Source organism: Spinacia oleracea, chromosome 4 (assembly GCF_020520425.1).
Source record: "Spinacia oleracea cultivar Varoflay chromosome 4, BTI_SOV_V1, whole genome shotgun sequence".
NCBI lineage: Eukaryota > Viridiplantae > Streptophyta > Magnoliopsida > Caryophyllales > Amaranthaceae > Spinacia > Spinacia oleracea.
The window spans coordinates 22,153,863-22,176,068 of NC_079490.1; the positions used below are offsets into that span (position 1 = coordinate 22,153,863).

Sequence of the window (22,206 nt, forward strand, 5' to 3'; positions counted from 1 at the left end):
GAATGCTCAAGATGACATTCAAGATGAAACTCAGAGATCTTTAGAAGTATCTGGTGAGAATCGTTGTCAATCTAGAGATGTAACCCCGCGTAGATCGCAGAGATATAGATCTCAACCGGAAAGGTACTTAGGTATTTTGACGAACGAGAGCTATGACGTTCTATTACTTGAAAGTGATGAACCTGCGACTTACAAACAAGCTATGACGAGCCCTAGCTCCAAGCAATGGCATGAAGCCATGCAATCTGAATTAGACTCCATGTCTGAAAACCAAGTATGGGATTTGGTCGATTTGCCAGATGGCTACCAAGCCATTGGAAGCAAATGGGTTTTCAAACTAAAAAAGGACAAGGATGGGAAACTTGAAGTTTTCAAAGCTAGCTTGGTTGCAAAAGGTTACAGGCAAGTCCACGGTGTGGATTACGATGAAACCTTTTCACCAGTTGCAATGCTAAAGTCTATTCGGATAATGTTAGCAATCGCTGCATATTACGATTACGAAATATGGCAGATGGATGTCAAAACCGTTTTCTTAAACGGCGTTTTAACAGAAACTGTGTTTATGACATAGCCTGAAGGTTTCGAGGATCCAAAGAATGCTAAAAAGGTATGCAAGCTAAAGAAATCAATCTACGGATTTGGCATATTACTAATTGGAAATGACATTCCTATGTTAAACTTTGTCAAGATTTGGCTTGGGAAATGTTTTTCGATGAAGGATCTAGGAGAAGCACAGTACATATTGGGCATCAAGATTTACAGAGATAGATCTAAAAGGATGATTGGACTTAGTCAAAGCACTTATATCAATAAGGTGCTTGATAGGTTCAAGATGGCAGACTCCAAGCGAGGCTACCTACCCATGTCTCATGGAATAACTCTAAGCAAGACTCAGTGCCCAAAAACACTTGATGAGCGTAGACAAATGAATGGGATTCCGTATGCATCATTGATTGGTTCAATAATGTATGCTATGATATGTACACGCCCGGATGTTGCGTACGCACTCAGTGCTACGAGCAGATACCAGTCAGACCCAGGAGAGACACATTGGACTGCTGCCAAGAACATTCTGAAGTACCTGATTTTAATTGACAAAGATGACTTCCTGGTCTATGGTGGAGATGATGAATTAATTGTTAAAGGCTATACGGACGCAAGTTTCCGAACCGACAAAGATGATTTCAGATCACAGTCTGGGTTTGTCTTCTGCCTCAACGGAGGTGAAGTAAGCTGGAAAAGTGCTAAGCAAAGCACCATTGCAGATTCTACAACTGAAGCGGAGTACATTGTTGCACATGAAGCAGCAAAGGAAGCTATATGGCTAAGGAAGTTCATAGGTGAACTTGGTGTAGTCCCCTCCATTAAAGGACCAATAGCCCTGTATTGTGATAATAACGGAGCTATTGCACAGGCAAAGGAGCCTAGACACCACCAAAGAGTCAAGCATGTACTTCGTAGATTTCACCTTCTACGAGAGTTCGTTGAAAGAAAAGAAGTCGAGATAAGCAAGATTGGAACTGATGACAACATATCAGATCCATTGACTAAACCTCTGCCGCAGGCGAAGCACAACTCGCACACTGCAGCTATGGGAATCAAGCATATTGGAGAATGGCTTTGATGTCCTTATTTAATGTTTTAAAGTTTTAGGGTTTAAATTCTTTGTAAAACATTATTGGTTAATCATTCACAATAAATTAATATAATTCATTTTTCCATTTAATTTGTGGTTTATTAAATGATGAGTCCCTTCAATTTGACGAAATATTCAAGATAGACTGTCAGGACCAGTCATGTGACTAAGAAATGTCTATCAAGTGAACTTGAATGTCAAAAGTTGAAAATGGTCCCTGGTCGGAGTTTTCTATAAAAATTGGACGCATAGAAAACGTTAGACGACTAGAATGCAAGATGACTAGTAGTTCTGTTTCTTGAACTATGTGGGCATGGCAATGTCATAATCATTTGCATAGATACTTACCTTGGGAAGACTAGTATCGGACAGACCTATGAAACTTTACTGTAAGAGATGAAAATCTGTCATAAGTAAATTTCAATAAAATTATTAGACACTAAATCCTCAATACCTGAGTGATTTGAGATTACTTGTTTGAGAACTGGTTGCTTTGACGTTGACCAACCGTCTGTTAGGTTATGATACATATGACAATTCATAAATCATGCGGTTAACCATTTAGCCAGGAATACATATTATTTACACATAATCATATAGCATAGTTTAGATGCATACTCTTTGTTGCGTGCCTTCCCTAGCTGCGCCCGAACCAAACAAGAACAAGTCTTTAGGACTCCAAGTGTCGTCCCTCCGTAGATAGTCCACAGCACGTCCGGATCCGCCTTAAGATTGACCAACTAGAATCGCCCTTAAGGTACTAAAAATTTCGGCACTTTTGAGCAAGGAATGTGTCTGAATTTTTCTCTCAAAAACTCACTTTGAATACTTGAAAAACTTGTTATAAATTGTGAACCCAGGCCACATATTTATAGGGGTATGGAAAGAGAATTGGAATCCTATTAGGATACGAATTAATTAAATTAGAATCCTAATGAAACTCTTATTTAATTAATTTATCAAATAGAATTAGGAATTTAATCATTAAACGAATCCTGTACGTTTTAGGTTTCGTATGTGAACACAAACACCCACGCACGCACAGCAGCCCACGAGGGGCGCCATGCGCGCGCGCGCACAGCCCGAGCATCGCAGCCCACGACTGCCGCAGCCTTGGGCGCGCGCTGGGCCTGCCTTGCGGTGGGCCTGGCGCAGCCTTGGGCTGGCGTGTTGTGGCGCGCGTTTCCCTTGCTGGACGTGGGCCTGGCTTCGTGCTGGGCCTTCGTCTAGCAAGCTCGTCCGATGCTAATTCGTACGACGCGCTTCCGATTAATTTTCCGATTCCGGAATTCATTTCCGATACGAACAATATTTAACATTTCCGATTCCGGAATTAATTTCCGTTTCGAACAAATAATTAATATTTCCGTTTCCGGAATTATTTTCCGATTCCGATAATATTTCCGATTCAGACAATATTTCCGTTTCCGGCAATATTTCTGATTCCGGCAATATTTCTATTTCCGATAATATTTCCCGATACGTACCATGTTTCCGTTTCCGGCAACATCTACGACTTGGATAATATTTATATTTCCGATACGATCCATATTTCCGTTTCCGGCAATATCATCGTTTCCGGAGTATTCATTTCTTGCATGTGACGATCTCAGCTCCCACTGAAACCAAGATCCGTCGATTCCGAATATCCATAGATGGAGTATTTAATGCCATTAAATACTTGATCCGTTTACGTACTATTTGTGTGACCCTACGGGTTCAGTCAAGAGTAAGCTGTGGATTAATATCATTAATTCCACTTGAACTGAAGCGGCCTCTAGCTAGGCATTCAGCTCACTTGATCTCACTGAATTATTAACTTGTTAATTAATACTGAACCGCATATATTAGACTTATCATTGAATGCATACTTGGACCAAGGGCATTATTTCCTTCAGTCTCCCACTTGTCCTTAGGGACAAGTGTGCATTTCCTAAATCCTTTGTCGCTCGATGCTTGCTCTTGAACATAAGGTAAGAGTTGTCATCCTTATTATGTCCAGAGGTGTTCCTCGGTTTCAGAGTTCAACTGATCAAATAAACAGATAATCATAGCATATGATTCATCCGAGCACGGCCATGCATTTCACAGTTTCTAGCTCTCCGAGTGGCCTTGTACAACTTTTAAGCATCTCATCCCGATTTATGGGAGGACAATCCCAATCTTGCGATCTTGAGATTAGACTTCGTTTGATAGGTGATTACCTGAGCGTTGCCTTTATAGCCTCCTTTTACGGTGCGACGGTTGGTCAACGTCAAAGTAACCAGTTCTCAAACAAGTAATCTCAAATCACTCAGGTATTGAGGATTTAGTGTCTAATAATTTTAATGAAATTTACTTATGACAGATTTTCATCTCTTACAGTAAAGTTTCATAGGTCTTGTCCGATACTAGTCTTCCCAAAGTAAGTATCTATGCAAATGATTGTGACATTACCATGTCCACATAGTTCAAGAAACAGAAGTATTAGTCATCTTGCATTCTAATCGTCTAACGTTTTCTATGCGTCCAATTTTATAGAAAACTCCGACTAGGGACCATTTTCAACCTTTGACATTCAAGTTCACTTGATAGGCATTTCTTAGTCACAGGACTGGTCCTGACAGTCTATCTTGAATATATCGTCAAATTGAAGGGACTCATCATTTAATAAACCACAAATTAAATGGAAAAATGAATTCCTTTCATTTATTGTGAATGATTAACCAATAATGTTTTACAAAGATTTAAACTCTAAAACTTTAAAACATTAAACAGAGACATCAAAGCCATTCTCCAATATGCTTGATTCCCATAGCTGCAGTGTGCGAGTTGTGCTTCGCCTGCGGCAGAGGTTTAGTCAATGGATCTGATATGTTGTCATCAGTTCCAATTTTGCTTATCTCGACTTCTTTTCTTTCAACGAACTCTCGTAGAAGGTGAAATCTACGAAGTACATGCTTGACTCTCTGGTGGTGTCTAAGCTCCTTTGCCTGTGCAATAGCTCCGTTATTATCACAATACAGGGCTATTGGTCCTTTAATGGAGGGGACTACACCAAGTTCACCTATGAACTTCCTTAGCCATATAGCTTCCTTTGCTGCTTCATGTGCAGCAATGTACTCCGCTTCAGTTGTAGAATCCGCAATGGTGCTTTGCTTAGCACTTTTCCAGCTTACTGCTCCTCCGTTGAGGCAGAAGACAAACCCAGACTGTGATCTGAAATCATCTTTGTCGGTTTGGAAACTTGCGTCCGTATAGCCATTAACAATTAATTCATCATCTCCACCATAGACCAGGAAGTCATCTTTGTGCCTTTTCAAGTACTTCAGAATATTCTTGGCAGCAGTCCAATGCGCCTCCCCTGGGTCTGACTGGTATCTGCTCGTAGCACTGAGTGCATACGCAACATCCGGGCGTGTACATATCATAGCATACATTATTGAACCAATCAATGATGCATATGGAATCCCATTCATTCGTCTACGCTCATCAAGTGTTTTTGGGCACTGAGTCTTGCTTAGAGTCATTCCATGAGACATGGGTAGGTAGCCTCGCTTGGAGTCCGCCATCTTGAACCTATCAAGCACCTTATTGATATAAGTGCTTTGACTAAGTCCAATCATCCTTTTAGATCTATCTCTGTAAATCTTGATGCCCAATATGTACTGTGCTTCTCCTAGATCTTTCATCGAAAAACATTTCCCAAGCCAAATCTTGACAGAGTTCAACATAGGAATGTCATTTTCGATAAGTAATATGTCGTCGACATATAATACTAGGAAAGCAATTTTGCTCCCACTGACCTTCTTGTATACACAAGATTCGTCTGCGTTCTTGATGAAACCAAAGTCACTGACTGCTTCATCAAAACGTATATTCCAGCTCCTGGATGCCTGCTTCAATTCGTAGATTGACTTCTTTAGCTTGCATACCTTTTTAGCATTCTTTGGATCCTCAAAACCTTCAGGCTGTGTCATAAACACAGTTTCTGTTAAAACGCCGTTTAAGAAAGCAGTTTTGACATCCATCTGCCATATTTCGTAATCGTAATATGCAGCGATTGCTAACATTATCCGAATAGACTTTAGCATTGCAACTGGTGAAAAGGTTTCATCGTAATCCACACAGTGGACTTGCCTGTAACCTTTTGCAACCAATCTAGCTTTGAAAACTTCAAGTTTCCCATCCTTGTCTTTTTTCAGTTTGAAAACCCATTTGCTTCTAATGGCTTGGTAGCCATCTGGCAAATCGACCAAATCCCATACTTGGTTTTCAGACATGGAGTCTAATTCAGATTGCATGGCTTCTTGCCATTGCTTGGAGCTAGGGCTCGTCATAGCTTGTTTGTAAGTCGCAGGTTCATCACTTTCAAGTAATAGAACGTCATAGCTCTCGTTCGTCAAAATACCTAAGTACCTTTCCGGTTGAGATCTATATCTTTGCGATCTACGCGGGGTAACATTTCTAGTTTGACCATGATTCTCACCAGATTCTTCTAAAGATCTCTGAGTTTCATCCTGAATGTCATCTTGAGCATTCTCTAGAGTTTGTTGTTCGACTCGAATTTCTTCGAGGTCTACTTTTCTCCCACTTGTCATTTTGGAAATGTGATCTTTCTCCAAAAAGACACCATCTCGAGCAACAAACACTTTGTTCTCAGATGTATTGTAGAAGTAATACCCCTTTGTTTCCTTTGGGTAGCCCACAAGGATACATTTGTCAGATTTTGGATGAAGTTTGTCTGAAATTAATCGTTTGACGTATACTTCACATCCCCAAATCTTAAGAAAAGACACATTTGGAGGCTTTCCCAACCATAATTCGTATGGAGTCTTTTCGACAACTTTAGACGGAGCTCTATTTATAGTGAGTGCAGCTGTATTTAGTGCATGTCCCCAAAATTCTAATGGAAGTTTGGCCTGACCCATCATTGACCTGACCATGTCTAGCAAGGTTCTGTTCCTCCGTTCTGACACACCGTTCCATTGTGGTGTTCCAGGAGGAGTCAATTCTGATAGAATTCCACATTCTTTCAGATGGTCATCAAATTCATAGCTCAGATATTCACCGCCTCTATCAGACCGCAGTGCCTTAATCTTCTTGCCTAATTGATTCTCTACTTCACTCTGAAATTCCTTGAATTTGTCAAAGGATTCAGACTTATGCTTCATTAGGTAGACATAACCATATCTACTGAAGTCATCAGTGAAAGTGATAAAGTAGCTGAAACCACCTCTAGCATTTGTACTCATTGGTCCACATACATCTGTATGGATTAAACCCAATAGTTCATTTGCTCTTTCTCCAACTTTGGAGAAAGGTTGCTTTGTCATTTTGCCAAGTAAACATGATTCGCATTTACCATAATCCTCTAAGTCAAATGGTTCTAGAATTCCTTCCTTTTGAAGTCTTTCTAAGCGTTTCAAGTTTATATGGCCTAATCGACAATGCCACAGATAGGTGAGATCTGAATCATCCTTTTTGGCCTTTTTGGTATTTATGTTATATACTTGTTTGTCGTGATCTAATAAATAAAGTCCATTGACTAATCTAGCAGATCCATAAAACATCTCTTTAAAATAATTCGAACAACTATTGTCTTTTATTAAAAAGGAAAATCCCTTAGCATCTAAGCAAGAAACTGAAATGATGTTTTTAGTAAGACTTGGAACATGGAAATATTCTTCCAGTTCCAAAACTAGCCCGGAGGGCAACGACAAATAGTAAGTTCCTACAGCTAATGCAGCAATCCGTGCTCCATTTCCCACTCGTAGGTCGACTTCACCCTTGCTTAACTTTCTACTTCTTCTTAGTCCCTGTGAATTGGAACATAAGTGTGAGCCACAACCTGTATCTAATACCCAAGAAGTTGAATTAGCAAGTATACAGTCTATAACGAAAATACCTGAAGATGGAACGACTGTTCCGTTCTTCTGATCTTCCTTTAGCTTCAAGCAATCTCTCTTCCAATGCCCCTTCTTCTTGCAGTAGAAGCATTCGGATTCAGAAGTGGGTTGACTGACCTTCCTCTTTACAGATTTGGCGCCAGTTTGCTTAGTTGGGCTGGCCTTGTTGCCACCTTTCTTAGCATTCCTCTTCTTTCCAGATTTCTTGAACTTGCCCCCACGCACCATAAGCACATCCTGCTTATCACTTTTGAGCGTCTTTTCAGCGGTCTTCAGCATACCGTGAAGCTCAGTGAGCGTTTTGTCCAGACTATTCATACTGTAGTTCAGTTTGAACTGATCATACCCGCTATGAAGAGAATGGAGGATGGTGTCTATAGCCATTTCCTGAGAAAATTGCTGATCCAGCCGACTCATATTCTCAATGAGTCCAATCATTTTGAGAACATGTGGACTTACGGGCTCGCCTTTCTTAAGCTTGGTCTCAAGAATTTTCCTATGAGTCTCGAATCTTTCGACTCGAGCCAGATCTTGGAACATGTTCTTCAACTCACTGATGATTGTGAAAGCATCTGAGTTGATGAACGTTTTCCGCAGATCCGCACTCATGGTGGCGAGCATTAGACATTTCACATCCTTGTTGGCATCAATCCAACGATTGAGGGCTGCCTGAGTGACCCCGTCGCCTGCGGCTTCGGGCATCGCCTCTTCTAGGACATACTCCTTTTCTTCCTGCATAAGAACTATTTGCAAGTTCCTTTGCCAGTCAAGGAAGTTTTTCCCGTTCAACTTCTCCTTTTCGAGAATTGATCGAATGTTGAATGAATTGTTGTTTGCCATTTTAAAAACTACAATTGAAAAGAATAAACAAATAAATAACCATTCACAGTTTCTCTTAATAAACTTAAATTCTAGCATACATGCATAATTCAATGTTTATTAAGCATTTTATTCAAGTTATGTGTTCCGGCAGGTGTGAATAAAATGATTCCAAGATCCTAAAATCATTGAAGAACTAAGGACAGTTTGTCGACTTAATCCTAAAACATCTTAGGTAAGCAAAAGCCTTTTGCTAATAGTCTAGAAACTATTCTTGGTTGATAGGTACGTCTAAGAACTTATTAGGTAAACCTATCGATTTTGCCACGACATAAAAGGACTCCTTACTTATATCGTTGAGTTTCACCAAAACTAACATGTACTCACAATTATTTATGTACCTTGCCCCTTTAGGACCAATAAGTAACACCTAGCTGAGCGAAAACTATTACTAGATTGATGTAAAGGATATCCAAGCAAGTTTATATTTTGGCATGGCACCTTTTAACTCAATTTTTTTTAAGTTTGGAACTTAAGGCTCTTACTATGTTGGTTAGATTTTAAGTGAACTAAAATCCTTAATCATGCAACATAATCAAGCTTTTGATCTCATGCATTTTAAGACATATTTAAAAGCAATAAATAACTTAGAACATGCATAAGATAAATGTGATCTAGTATGGCCCGACTTCATCTTGAAGCTTTAACTTCAAAGTCCGTCTTGAAAATCTCCGTGGGAGGCACCATTTTCTTCAAATAGGATAAGCTATAATTAAAACTAATTACAACTATTTGATGGTACGCAGACCATATTTGAATTGAAAAACAACTTTGGTATTTTAGACCAATTACATTCAAATTAATGGTACGCAGACCATATTTTCTATCCTATTTGGGCCATACTAGTCACTTCATAACCTGCAAAACAGTACATATACAATATATACCATTCACCCATTCATTATCATGAATGGCCCACATAGCTGGTTAGTAAAACACATTATGCATCACGTAAACATTTGCAGCAATTAATCAAGGGCATCAATAATCTACCAATTATTCAGTCCTTATTAATTCTAATCAAGTTGTTTTAACCTTAAGGATTTGTAGACCTAATCAAGAGTTTATGACTAAAAAGGGCTCCCACTCAAACCAATAAATTCATATGCTTTACTAATTTTAAACATAAAAATGTATTTCTAGTCTAACCGGAAACATACAAATTTAATTAAAATTTAAAGCTCATATAAATTTATAATTGAATCCAAAAAGTTTAATTTAATTTCAGTCGTATTTAAATTAATTCATGATTTTAATTTTAGTAAAATAATTAGAATAAATAAAATTTATTATAATTACAATATTCAAAATTAAAATCCAAGAAAATAATTTAAATTATTAATTTTAAAATTAATTAAAATTACGTAAACTGAAAATTTCAAATTAAACATTCAAAACGATCTAATCGCAACGCAAACACCCTACGCATCGCACGCCCATGGGCCACACGCACACAGCCATCGCTGGCCATGTGCGCGCAGCCCATGCGCTGCGTCGCATAGCTGCTGCTTCTACCCTTCGCAAGCCATCGCACGAGTTGGTGCTCGCTGCGCGCGCGCCAGTGCTCGATGCACGCGAGCCATCGCTCGCTGTGCGCGCTCGCCAGTGCTCGATGTGCACGCTCGCCAGCGCTCGCTGTGCGCGCTCGCCAGCGCTCGCTTGATGCGAGCCAGCGCTCGCTGCGCGCGCTCGCCAGCGCTCGCTTGTGCGAGCCAGGGCTCGCTGCGCGAGGCATCGACGCTGGGCGCAGCACTCGTGGCACGCGAGCTTGCGCTCGCTGCGCGCGCTTGCGCGAGGCAGTGCGCGTTGTGGCGCAGCTCGCTTGCTGCCCACACGCGACTGCCGTGCCTTGCCTTCGCCCATGCCCATTCGTCCATTGCTCGTAGCCCACGACACAAGGCAGGGGCATGCCCTTGCTCGTGCACCATGCCCTTGCTCATTGCATTCGTGCCGCATGGGCGACGAGCTCCCTTGCTCGTCGTCGCATGCCCGCACTATACAACACCCCTTAAGGGTAACACGTAGCGTCTATTGCTTTGTGCGTGCAAGTTATATGAACGAATCGCATAAAATTTAAAAATTTATATTTAAAATTAATGACAAATTAATAAATAATATTAATTTCATAATTTTAGGGCGAAAAATCGAAAATTTATTATTCAATTGATTTCCGATTAACATGGATTCAAGTCTAGGTCATAAAAATTTAAAATTTATCATAAATTTACAATTTTTATGGTGGTTTTTAATCATAGGTATCTAATTAAATTATAATTAATTATGAAAATCAAATTAATTCTAAATTATTCTAATTTTCAACAAATTAATCATAATTACAAATTAGATTGCATAATTAACAAGGCTAGGCATTCAAACTTGTAAAACATATACAGTAGGTCAATCAAAAATTCAAGATTTATCAACAAGAATCGCAAATATTTAATTTAACATCTTAAATTTACGAAATTTTGCATTCGAAAAACTAAAACCTTCGAAAAGTCATAGTTAGGCTTCGAATTTGAGAATTCTGGGTTCGGCAGAAAAATAATATTTTTGTCAAAATTTTAGAATGCCTTTTACATGCGGAATTGATACAAAAATCACTCGATTTGGATGAGTAACGAAGAAACTGCCGAAAAACTCCGTACGTATAATTAAATAAACGCAATTTGCAATTAATTAACAATTACGAAAATTAATCACCCCTTTTAATTCTTGCAAATTTGTAATATTTAACCATGTTCATGCAATTTAGATTATGAAAATAATAAGAGGCTCTGATACCACTGTTAGGTTATGATACATATGACAATTCATAAATCATGCGGAAAAACCATTTAGCCAGGAATACATATTATTTACACATAATCATATAGCATAGTTTAGATGCATACTCTTTGTTGCGTGCCTTCCCTAGCTGCGCCCGAACCGAACAAGAACAAGTCTTTAGGACTCCAAGTGTCGTCCCTCCGTAGATAGTCCACAGCACGTCCGGATCCGCCTTAAGATTGACCAACTAGAATCGCCCTTAAGGTACTAAAAATTTCGGCACTTTTGAGCAAGGAATGTGTCTGAATTTTTCTCTCAAAAACTCACTTTGAATACTTGAAAAACTTGTTATAAATTGTGAACCCAGGCCACATATTTATAGGGGTATGGAAAGAGAATTGGAATCCTATTAGGATACGAATTAATTAAATTAGAATCCTAATGAAACTCTTATTTAATTAATTTATCAAATAGAATTAGGAATTTAATCATTAAACGAATCCTGTACGTTTTAGGTTTCGTATGTGAACACAAACACCCACGCACGCACAGCAGCCCACGAGGGGCGCCATGCGCGCGCGCGCACAGCCCGAGCATCGCAGCCCACGACTGCCGCAGCCTTGGGCGCGCGCTGGGCCTGCCTTGCGGTGGGCCTGGCGCAGCCTTGGGCTGGCGTGTTGTGGCGCGCGTTTCCCTTGCTGGACGTGGGCCTGGCTTCGTGTTGGGCCTTCGTCTAGCAAGCTCGTCCGATGCTAATTCGTACGACGCGCTTCCGATTAATTTTCCGATTCCGGAATTCATTTCCGATACGAACAATATTTAACATTTCCGATTCCGGAATTAATTTCCGTTTCGAACAAATATTTAATATTTCCGTTTCCGGAATTATTTTCCGATTCCGATAATATTTCCGATTCAGACAATATTTCCGTTTCCGGCAATATTTCTGATTCCGGCAATATTTCTATTTCCGATAATATTTCCCGATACGTACCATGTTTCCGTTTCCGGCAACATCTACGACTTGGATAATATTTATATTTCCGATACGATCCATATTTCCGTTTCCGGCAATATCATCGTTTCCGGAGTATTCATTTCTTGCCTGTGACGATCTCAGCTCCCACTGAAACCAAGATCCGTCGATTCCGAATATCCATAGATGGAGTATTTAATGCCATTAAATACTTGATCCGTTTACGTACTATTTGTGTGACCCTACGGGTTCAGTCAAGAGTAAGCTGTGGATTAATATCATTAATTCCACTTGAACTGAAGCGGCCTCTAGCTAGGCATTCAGCTCACTTGATCTCACTGAATTATTAACTTGTTAATTAATACTGAACCGCATATATTAGACTTATCATTGAATGCATACTTGGACCAAGGGCATTATTTCCTTCACCGTCGCACCGTAAAAGGAGGCTATAAAGGCAACGCTCAGGTAATCACCTATCAAACGAAGTCTAATCTCAAGATCGCAAGATTGGGATTGTCCTCCCATAAATCGGGATGAGATGCTTAAAAGTTGTACAAGGCCACTCGGAGAGCTAGAAACTGTGAAATGCATGGCCGTGCTCGGATGAATCATAGGCTATGATTATCTGTTTATTTGATCAGTTGAACTCTGAAACCGAGAAACACCTCTGGACATAATAAGGATGACAAATCTTACCTTATGTTCAAGAGCAAGCATCGAGCGACAAAGGAATTAGGTAATGCACACTTGTCCCTAAGGACAAGTGGGAGGCTGAAGGAAAGAGTGCCCTTGGTCCAAGTATGCATATAATATTAAGTCTAATAAATGCGGCTCAGTATTAATTAACAAGTTAATAATTCAGTGAGATCAAGTGAGCTGAATGCCTAGCTAGAGGCCGCTTCAGTTCAAGTGGAATTAATTATATTAATCCACAGCTTACTCTTATTGAACCCGTAGGGTCACACAAATAGTACGTAAACGGATCAAGTATTTAATGGCATTAAATACTCCATCTATGGATATTCGGAATCGACAGATCTTGGTTTCAGTGGGAACTAAGATCGTCACAAGCAAGAAATGAATACTCCGGAAACGATGATATTACCGGAAACGGAAATATAGATCGTATTGGAAATATAAATATTATCCAAGTCGTAGATGTTGCCGGAAACGGAAACATGGTACGTATCGGAAAATATTATTGGAAATGGAAATATTACCGGAATCGGAAATATTGCCGGAAACGGAAATATTGTCAGAATCGGAAATATTATCGGAATCGGAAAATAATTTCGGAAACGGAAATATTAATATTTGTTCGAAACGGAAATTAATTCCGGAATCGGAAATATTAAATATTGTTCGTATCGGAAATGAATTCCGGAGTCGGGAATTTAATCGGAAGCGTATCGTACGAATTAGCATCGGACGAGGCTCGCTAGACGAAGGCCCAGCACGAAGCCAGGCCATCGCCCAGCAAGCCACACGCATCACCAACACACGCCAAGCCTCGACCAGGCCCAACGCAAGGCCAGGCCCAGCCAAGGCCTTAGGCGCGCGCGCGGACACAGGCAGCGAGAATGGGCCTAGCGTTGTGCGCTCAGCGTGGGCCGCAAGGCCTGCGCGAGTGTGCGGTGCTCGTGCGATGCTCGTGTACGTGCTATACGAATCCTAAAGCTATCAGGATTCGATATATGATTAAATCCTAATCCTAATAGATTAAGTTTATTATTTAGAGTTCAAGTTGGATTCTAATTAATAAATCCAAATCTTAGTAGGATTATAATTCCTTTTCCTTACCTCTATAAATAGGAGCCTAGGGTCATAATTTATAGACACAATTGAAGTATTCAAAAGGTAAGATTTTGAAGAAAAATCAGCCATACACTTGCACCTAAATAGCCGAAATTCCTAAGCAACCTCAAGGGCGATTCTAGTTGGTCAAGCTTAAGGCGGATCCGGACGTGTTGTGGACTATCTACGGAGGGACGACACTTGGAGTCCTAAAGACTTGTTCTTGTTCGGTTCGGGCGCAGCTAGGGAGGGCACGCAACAAAGTGTATGCATCTAAACTATGCTAAATGATTATGTGTAAATAATATGCTTTCCTGGCTTTATGGTTTTTCCGCATGATTTAAGTTTTGTCATATGAATCATAACCTTACACTATTTTAGTCGTTAATATCCTTAAATGTCTGTTAATAATAATTATAAAATTTTGATAATTTGTATTGAAATAAATCCAATGATATCCAACAAGATAATATTTTATCTAATATCTTAACTAACAATTAATTAATTTGATCACATAAATACTAAAAGCAAGGAACTAACTTTACGAAACGGGTGAAGTATAAGACATACTGCTCAAGCGAAATTATATTGGAGGGTCTAACTCTCCATCTACTGCAACTCATGGCTCTTATATACGAATTATCTTATATCTTGAAACAACTTTGTAATTACTGCACTTTCTCTAGTTTTCAAGCATTATGCCTAAACAAAAAATCAAAAGAAACAAAATAACTTTTATACCTTTTCCAGGCCAAATGAGATCGAATGTGAAATCTTTATGATTATATACTCACTTAAAATACGATCAAAAAGGATCCAATGCCTTTTTTCTCACATAAATGATGCTAATTTGTATGAAGTATATATATACTACGTACACTTTAACTGGTTTCCAAATGATGATGCATGTTACATACTTGGCCAGTAAATAAAATTCACATGTCTAATATAAATCAAATACTTCTTTAAACCATAAAAATTCAAACTTGCAAAATAAATTTAAAGAGGCAAAAGAATATGGAATACATAATTTTATTGATGTTTTTGGGATTACAATTCTCGTAACTCTCTTGATTCTTCTCTTCTAGGGTTTGTAGTACTGGGGTCTGGTCGACTTATTCTAGTACTGGATACCTACAATTTGATAGTATGGAGGTGATGGGGTTTTTTGTGACTTATTCCATCTGAGCCTTACGAAACCCTAATGTTAAAACTCCATTATATAGGAAAGTTGAGAGTCCTACTAGGTTTAAGTTCCCTAAATCTTTAAAATATTATCTTTTTATTGAGATATAATTGACACCAAGAATTTACAAAATTTCGGTGTCTACAGATGCCCCCTCGAGATCTGTTGTGGAGACTTGATGTCGGATTCAACTTGGTCTCGAAACTTTGATGTAGAATTTGAAAGAAAATTTGACTTGCCTCCATTGATTCTAATAACTTTTAACCTTGAAGAGAGAAGATGAAGAGAAAAAATGTTCCCACCGATCGTGCTAAATATGTAAACACAAATTTAAGAGTCTGCAAAATAACGAACTCAAAATAAGTGAACACAATAATTTTATTGATTTATGTATTTTGGGTACAATCTCTAATGTCTTTATCCACTGATTCGATCTCCACATCCATTAGAACTTGTTTTGTCAGACGTCTTGAGCGAGGGCCAACGGGCTTGATCTCTTCTTAAGGACGTCGTATGGAGGTAGAACGACACTTGTGCTTGTTGTTCTTCTTCCACCGGGATTTGATATCGACTTGTGTGCTTGGAAGCAGTCTTAGGGTTTTCTGGAGAGTAGTAGGTTTTTTGTATACTACGTTCAGTGTCTGGCAAATGACTTGGAAAGAGCCTTTTTATATCACTCTCCTAAGTTTAGGGTTTTCCCTTTTATAAATAAATGGGTCTTCTTTCTTCAACCCATTTAAATAACCAACTTCTACTAAATAACGACATTTGATTAGAATGGGCATATCTGATTTATAACCCAAATTAAACAATTTATATGTCATTTAAATAATAGAAGTCAACATTTGACTCTTTTTGGGACCAAAATTGATGACATGGCATTTGTCACATTTTTAATGCCTACAAATTGCTAATTTGTAAACCACAAAAATTCAAACCTGCAAAATAATTTTAAAGAGGCAAAAGAATATGGAATACATAATTTTATTGATGTTTTTGGGATAACAATTCTCGTAACTCTCTTGATTCTTCTCTTCTAGGGTTTGTAATACTGGGTCTGGTCGACTTATTCCAGTACTGCATACCTATAATTTGTTAGTAGGAAGGTGATGGGGTCTTTTGTGAATTATTCCATCTGAGCCTTACGAAACCCTAATGTTAGAACTCCATTATATAGGAAAGTTGAGAGTCCTACTAGGTTTAAATTCCCTAAATCTTTCAAATATTATCTTTTTATGGAGATATAATTGACACCACAAATTTACAAAATTTCGGTGTCTACAACTTCACAATTATAAATAAATAAATAAAACATGTAAGCATGGTAAATTCCGTAATTAATAGGCAGGAGGAAGGGTAGAATGGGTCAAACAAAGTTACGCAAAAATGAAAAGATGTTGGGGCTTTTTTTTATATAGGTGCTAGTATATTATGCACGCGATGCGTGCGTGAATTTTAGAATGCATGTAAACCAACTTTAATAAATCAATATTTATTATCGTAAAATGACTATCTCTATATTTTTCTTCAGAAAGTATTTTTACCAAACGGTTTAATACCTATTGGAAGATTTCATCACAAATGCATGGTTGAAAAGTTAAGAAAAAAAACATATTTGCACAATATAAAGAACATACGTAACATTATCAAATCCTAGTCTTATATGCACGCGATGCTTGCGAAAGTATGAATTAAAGTTAAAAATATATTTTTACAACTAACATATCTCATTGAAAAATCAAAATCTCAGTTATGCTCTCCAACATTTAAAGAATCCTCTAAACCCTTGTATAAATCAGCACGTATCTTATCTTGGTTGAGTACAATCCACCTCAAATTATTGGCTTTCTTTTTACACAGTTACCGACAACAAATTGTTGGAGTAGACGACCGCCTCTCGAGGTTGGAGAATCAAGATGTTGTCGCGTGTATAACACAAAATACTTGTTTTGGTCAAAAAGATATAAGTATAAGATTTTAAGGATAAGACGCACAAAAAGAGTTATTAGAAATATGCACCTGAAACGTGTATGCATATAATTCCCAACATGTCAACTTTTTACCAGTCGAACTTCAACTGTTTAAATCTCAGTCGTAAGAACCATAAGGAACCAGTAGAGGATACTGCAGTGGGTCATAATAACAGACAGTATCTTTGATATAACTCAATGGCCCAATTACTGACTCTATCATAATATCCTTATCAAAATCAATAACAAACTCGTAAATAAAAATTAATAAATGTTATACGAATTACATTGGAGAGTGGATAATGTAAGTTATATGCGGTGTGAAAAAAGAATTACTTAATTACAGTTACAATAGCTATGCATGCGAAAGATTATTAATAATTTAAAAACCACAAATGTTGTAAGCATTATGTTGGAGAGTGGATAATGCAACTTAGTCACTAATTATTATTATTATTATTTAAAATAAGATTATTTTTAAGTTTTTATTTACACCTTTTGTTTTTCTTTTCTGCTAATACGAAATTTTTAATTAAAAATAAAATAAATATTTTATTATAATGGCTTTTTGTTTTCTTTTCTGCTTCAACGGATCTTTTAACTTAAAATAAAATAAATATTTTGTTTTGTTTCCTTTTGTTATTTCTTTTCCACAAAAAATAAAAAATTAATTTAAAATAAAATAAAATGTTCTACTGTAATGCCTTTTATTTTTATTTTCCGCTAAAACAAAAGTCTATTGTTTGGAAGAGATAGAAAGTGAAGTGCCCGGTATTTGTTTTGAAAGCCCAAATAATCAAACCTCAGCTCCCAAAGCCTATTTCGTTTTCGAAGCCCAAATAATCATAGCCTCCCCATTTCGTTCTCAAAGCAACGCTCCTCCTATCTCTCTTTAAGACTAAAACCTAAAATTCTAACCCTATTTCTTATTGATGCTATTTTCTCTCTCTTGTCTCTTCGCCGTTCTCTTCTCTCTCTTTAAACCTACTTGATTTTGTTTCTCCTCCTATCTCTTCTTTCTCTCTCCTCATTTTGCTGCTTTCCTTCCATTCTCTGCTCAAACAATGGCGAAGATACATACTCATTTCCAACTACTTTGAATATCTTAGCAAAAAATCGTGAAACCACTCAAAAAATAAACATCGAGTATATTCCCCTTCTCTTCGTCCTAAATTACCCTAATTTTGGACTTGATTTAGAATTTTAGGGTTTTATCAATTACATTTTTTGGGTTTTTAATCGGAATTTACTTCATGTAGAATGTCGATTTGTGGAACATATAGCTTATTTAGGGTTTAGTTTAAGGATTAATTGCTTAACTAATTTTAGTTGGGGTTCGTTTTCTTAATTAGAGATAGTCTAATTTTTTTGCACTGTTGATTTGCATGTCGTCCCCCTCTATGGGTTGGAGAGAAAGGTGAAAAGGCGAGGCGGTCGAGGCGCTGGTCGTGGCGGTCGAGGAGCTGATCGAGGCGATGGGCGAGTGGTTAGGTTGGTAACCACAATCTGATTTGCTTGATATTTGGAATAGAATGGTTTGATGATTTCGTTTTATCTCTCTCTTTTGTTTTCTAACTTTCAAAATCTGAAATGAATTTTTTGGTTTCGTGGTATTAATTTCTTTGTTTAATTTTTACTGAATTTTTCTGGGTGATTTTTATTTTTATTAGGTTTTTATTTTTACTATTTTCGCGGGGTAATTTAAACCTTTTTTATTTGGTGATTTCTGGGTTTATATTGGATTTTCTTGGTGTGGTAATTAGGACCCCTTAGGATGTATTTCCATATTTTTTAAGTGGATAAATGTAAGGAGTGGGGGAGGGATTGAGATTCATGTCAAGATAATTGAATTGGTTTTTTAGGCAGTATAACTTAGGGTTTTTTGGCCGGATTTGGAAAAAAAGTGTATATTTTCTTGCTATTTTGTTTGATTTCCTGCTGAATTTGTGCAAATTGAAAATGATTCTTTGTTTCCTGCTATTCTGTGTGCTATTCTGTTTGATTTCTTTAGTTCATGTTTGTAATCCCCCGTAATTTTATACATTTTATATTTTTATTTTAACGTATAGTTAATTATATTTGAATAGAATTTACGAATTTTAGAAATAAATATTTAATTAACGAATATTTATTTTTATACGTTTTAAATGTTTTAATGATTTATGCAATGTAAAATAATTTTAGAATTCTATGTTGAAAAGACTTTGAATTTCGAAAACACATTTGAAATTGGGAAACCAAGCCTAATCGATTTTGGATTCAAATACTAAAAGTAAATCCTAATCCTAGCCCAAATTGGTGAAGCCCAAAACAAATAAACCCAAAATAAACCCATAACTCTCTCTCCTCTCCTTCACTCACGTAAAACTCAAAGGAAACAAAAAACCCTCTTTCCCTCTTCTTCCTGCTGCACGTGAACAGGAACCTCAAGCCCCTCTTCTCGTCGCCGCCGTCCAGCCGACCACCGTCGTCCTTTACCGAAGCCTCAGCCGCCGGTAATCCTCCCTCTCCTTCTCTCTCTTTCGTTCTCTTAAACTCCTTGGTCTTGGTTGCACACCCATTAATAGTTACTCTGTTTTTGTTCTCGCTCAGCCTCCGCGCCACCGCAGTATCACCGCCCAGTCATTGCTGCGCCGCCGCGTCCTTCGCCCACACCAGAAACCTCTCCTCTCCCTTCTTTCTCCTCCACGCACGCAACGACATTCCCTTCTCTCGTTGCTTCTTTCTTCCTGCCCCACAAACTCAGCCGTCGCTGCACGGCCACCGCAACCACCAGCAGCGTCACTCAGCCGCTGCACCACCTGCCCGCTTGTTGCCGCACCACCTTGTCCACCGGCAGCTTCTTGTTTTCTCTCTTTGGTTATTTCTTAAACCCTAAGTAACTAATTATTTTAATTAATTATAATTGTTAATTGAAATTATGTTCTTGATATTAAATTCATAATTTTTATGGTTTGAACATGATTTTCAGATGTTGGTTGAGTTTATAAACGAATTAATTTCAAGTTTTGGTTGATTGAATTATAAGTTAGGGCTTATTATGATTTATTAATTTGAATTATGTTTCATTAATTTGAATTATGTTTCTTGAATTAAAGTGATGATTTTTGTAATTTAAATTATAAATTTCAGATTATGCAAATTATATAATAAAGTTATTAATTTTCAGATTATCAAATTACTTTGAAATATGAATTTTGATTGTTTAAAGTATGAAATTCAAGGTTTTTATGATTTTTAATCATGATAGGTTGAGTATGAATTATTGAATTGGTTGTTTTGAGATACTAGGAACGTAGATTGACCTTGGTGAAGCTTTTAAATGAATTTATATTGCTGAAAATTTAAAGTACGATGTTTGCAAAAGTTTTCAACGAATTTCAATAATTAATATAATAATTATGATGCTAGGAAACCAAATATTCAAGTTTCGATATTGAAAAATGTTCTAATTATGTTTAGGAAGGGTTTGAAGCTCCCTAATGTTGTTGAAAATTCAATATGAATTGATATGAGTCTATATTGGTTGTTGTTAGGTGGAGAATTCTCCGTAGGCGACTTTTGAATTATTAAAGTGGTCTTGCAGTTTGTTTACACAAGGTACGTACATACCTGTGTGCTTGGAATGTGTGCCAATTGTTGAAACCATGTTGAATTGTTGATAAACTTGGTTATGTTAATGTTGTTGATGAACTTAGTCAGGTTGAAATTGCATGTTTGATACTGTTGGATGAACATATTAAACCTTTATTGCATTTTGAGGATTATAACATGTTAGTATGGAAGATTGATGCAAACATGTTTGATTGGGAACACTAGAGTATTTAGTATACAATTCAGATCAGTTAATTGTTGTTCCCTTTTTAGCTTTTCACTACTTTATGAGGGCGGAGGACCTCATTTAGTAAGTTGAAACCTTATACCCATATTCAGGGGTTGATCAGTATTAAAGAAAAGATTGGAGTTAATTGGAATGAGTCTTGTTTGATGCCTTTGTGATCACTTACTTAATTCCAGGATAAAAGCAGTTGTAAATAAATGTGAGTTGTATGCCTTATGTGATTGTTGAGTCATAACTGGGTGTCAATTTGTAAATCATGTAAAGTGAAACTGAGTAGCAATAGCTTTAGACTGTGCACGTCTAAAGTGACGGACAAACAGGAGTTGGGGTTCATGGTGGTAGCCCATGGCCTTTCATTCGGACCGGATTGATCACCGCGTCCTATTTTCAGTCAAACGTTCCTCGATATCGCAGGTCACTGAGGTTACGGAGTCGCGCCCGTACCTCGTCTAGCTAGAAAACTCGGTCCATTGCCTATTTCAATTAAAATAATATTATTGTTATAAAAGTCTAGTCTAGTCTAGCCTAGTCTAGTCAAGTATGGTCTTCAGATTATCATGATTTGTCTGCCCTTATTTATGTTCATTAGTGTCATGTTAGGATTGATCGTTTAATAGTATCATGTTAGGATTATTATTGATTTAGTATGTAGTACTCAGCTTTGCTGATTACGTGCTTTTGCTTGTGCATGTTGATCATGGCTATGCCTTATTGATCCTGTGATGACCCAATCTTTGGTGAGCAGTCTCTAAGGATCAATAAGCATTGTCCATCTGCAGGTTTGAAGATGTTGCATCATTGGGATCGGGAATAGAGAGCTTGTATTTAGTTTTGATTTGCTAAGTTAACTTGGGTTTGTTAATTGGGACTTTAAACTTGTCGTACTATTTATATTTCCTTATTTTCGTTGGTTGATTTTTGGGGACTAAATCTGTAATCGATTATTTATAAACCTAAAGTTAGTTTTATGTTTTCCGCTGCAAAATTCTGAATAAGCCGTTACGTTTTCACACGGGCGATAATGCCTTGATAATTCTCTACGTTTTATATTAAAAGATTATTTTAGAAAAGAGAGAATTGTCGGGGTGTTACAATGTTTTTTATTGTGGAATTGTTGAATTTACTGTAAAACGGTGTGTTTTATGTTGTTATTATTGTGATTTTGTGGTCGATTATATTATGCTTAAATTGGTGTTGGTTATTGGTAGAAATGTCCTTATTATTTCGGTTTCCTTATTTTCTTCCTTCTTTGTTTTTCAATAAC

At 37.5% G+C, this 22,206-nt stretch overlaps 1 long non-coding RNA gene across 1 annotated transcript; it reads left to right on the forward strand.

Moving 5' to 3' along the window:
* The first annotated feature begins 19,559 nt into the window (after positions 1–19,559).
* On the forward strand, positions 19,560–21,954 carry LOC110784580 (uncharacterized). The gene is made up of 3 exons (XR_008918531.1): positions 19,560–19,960; positions 20,638–20,701; positions 21,688–21,954. It is a non-coding gene; the product is annotated as an uncharacterized lncRNA (long non-coding RNA).
* The last annotated feature ends 252 nt before the right edge of the window (positions 21,955–22,206 follow it).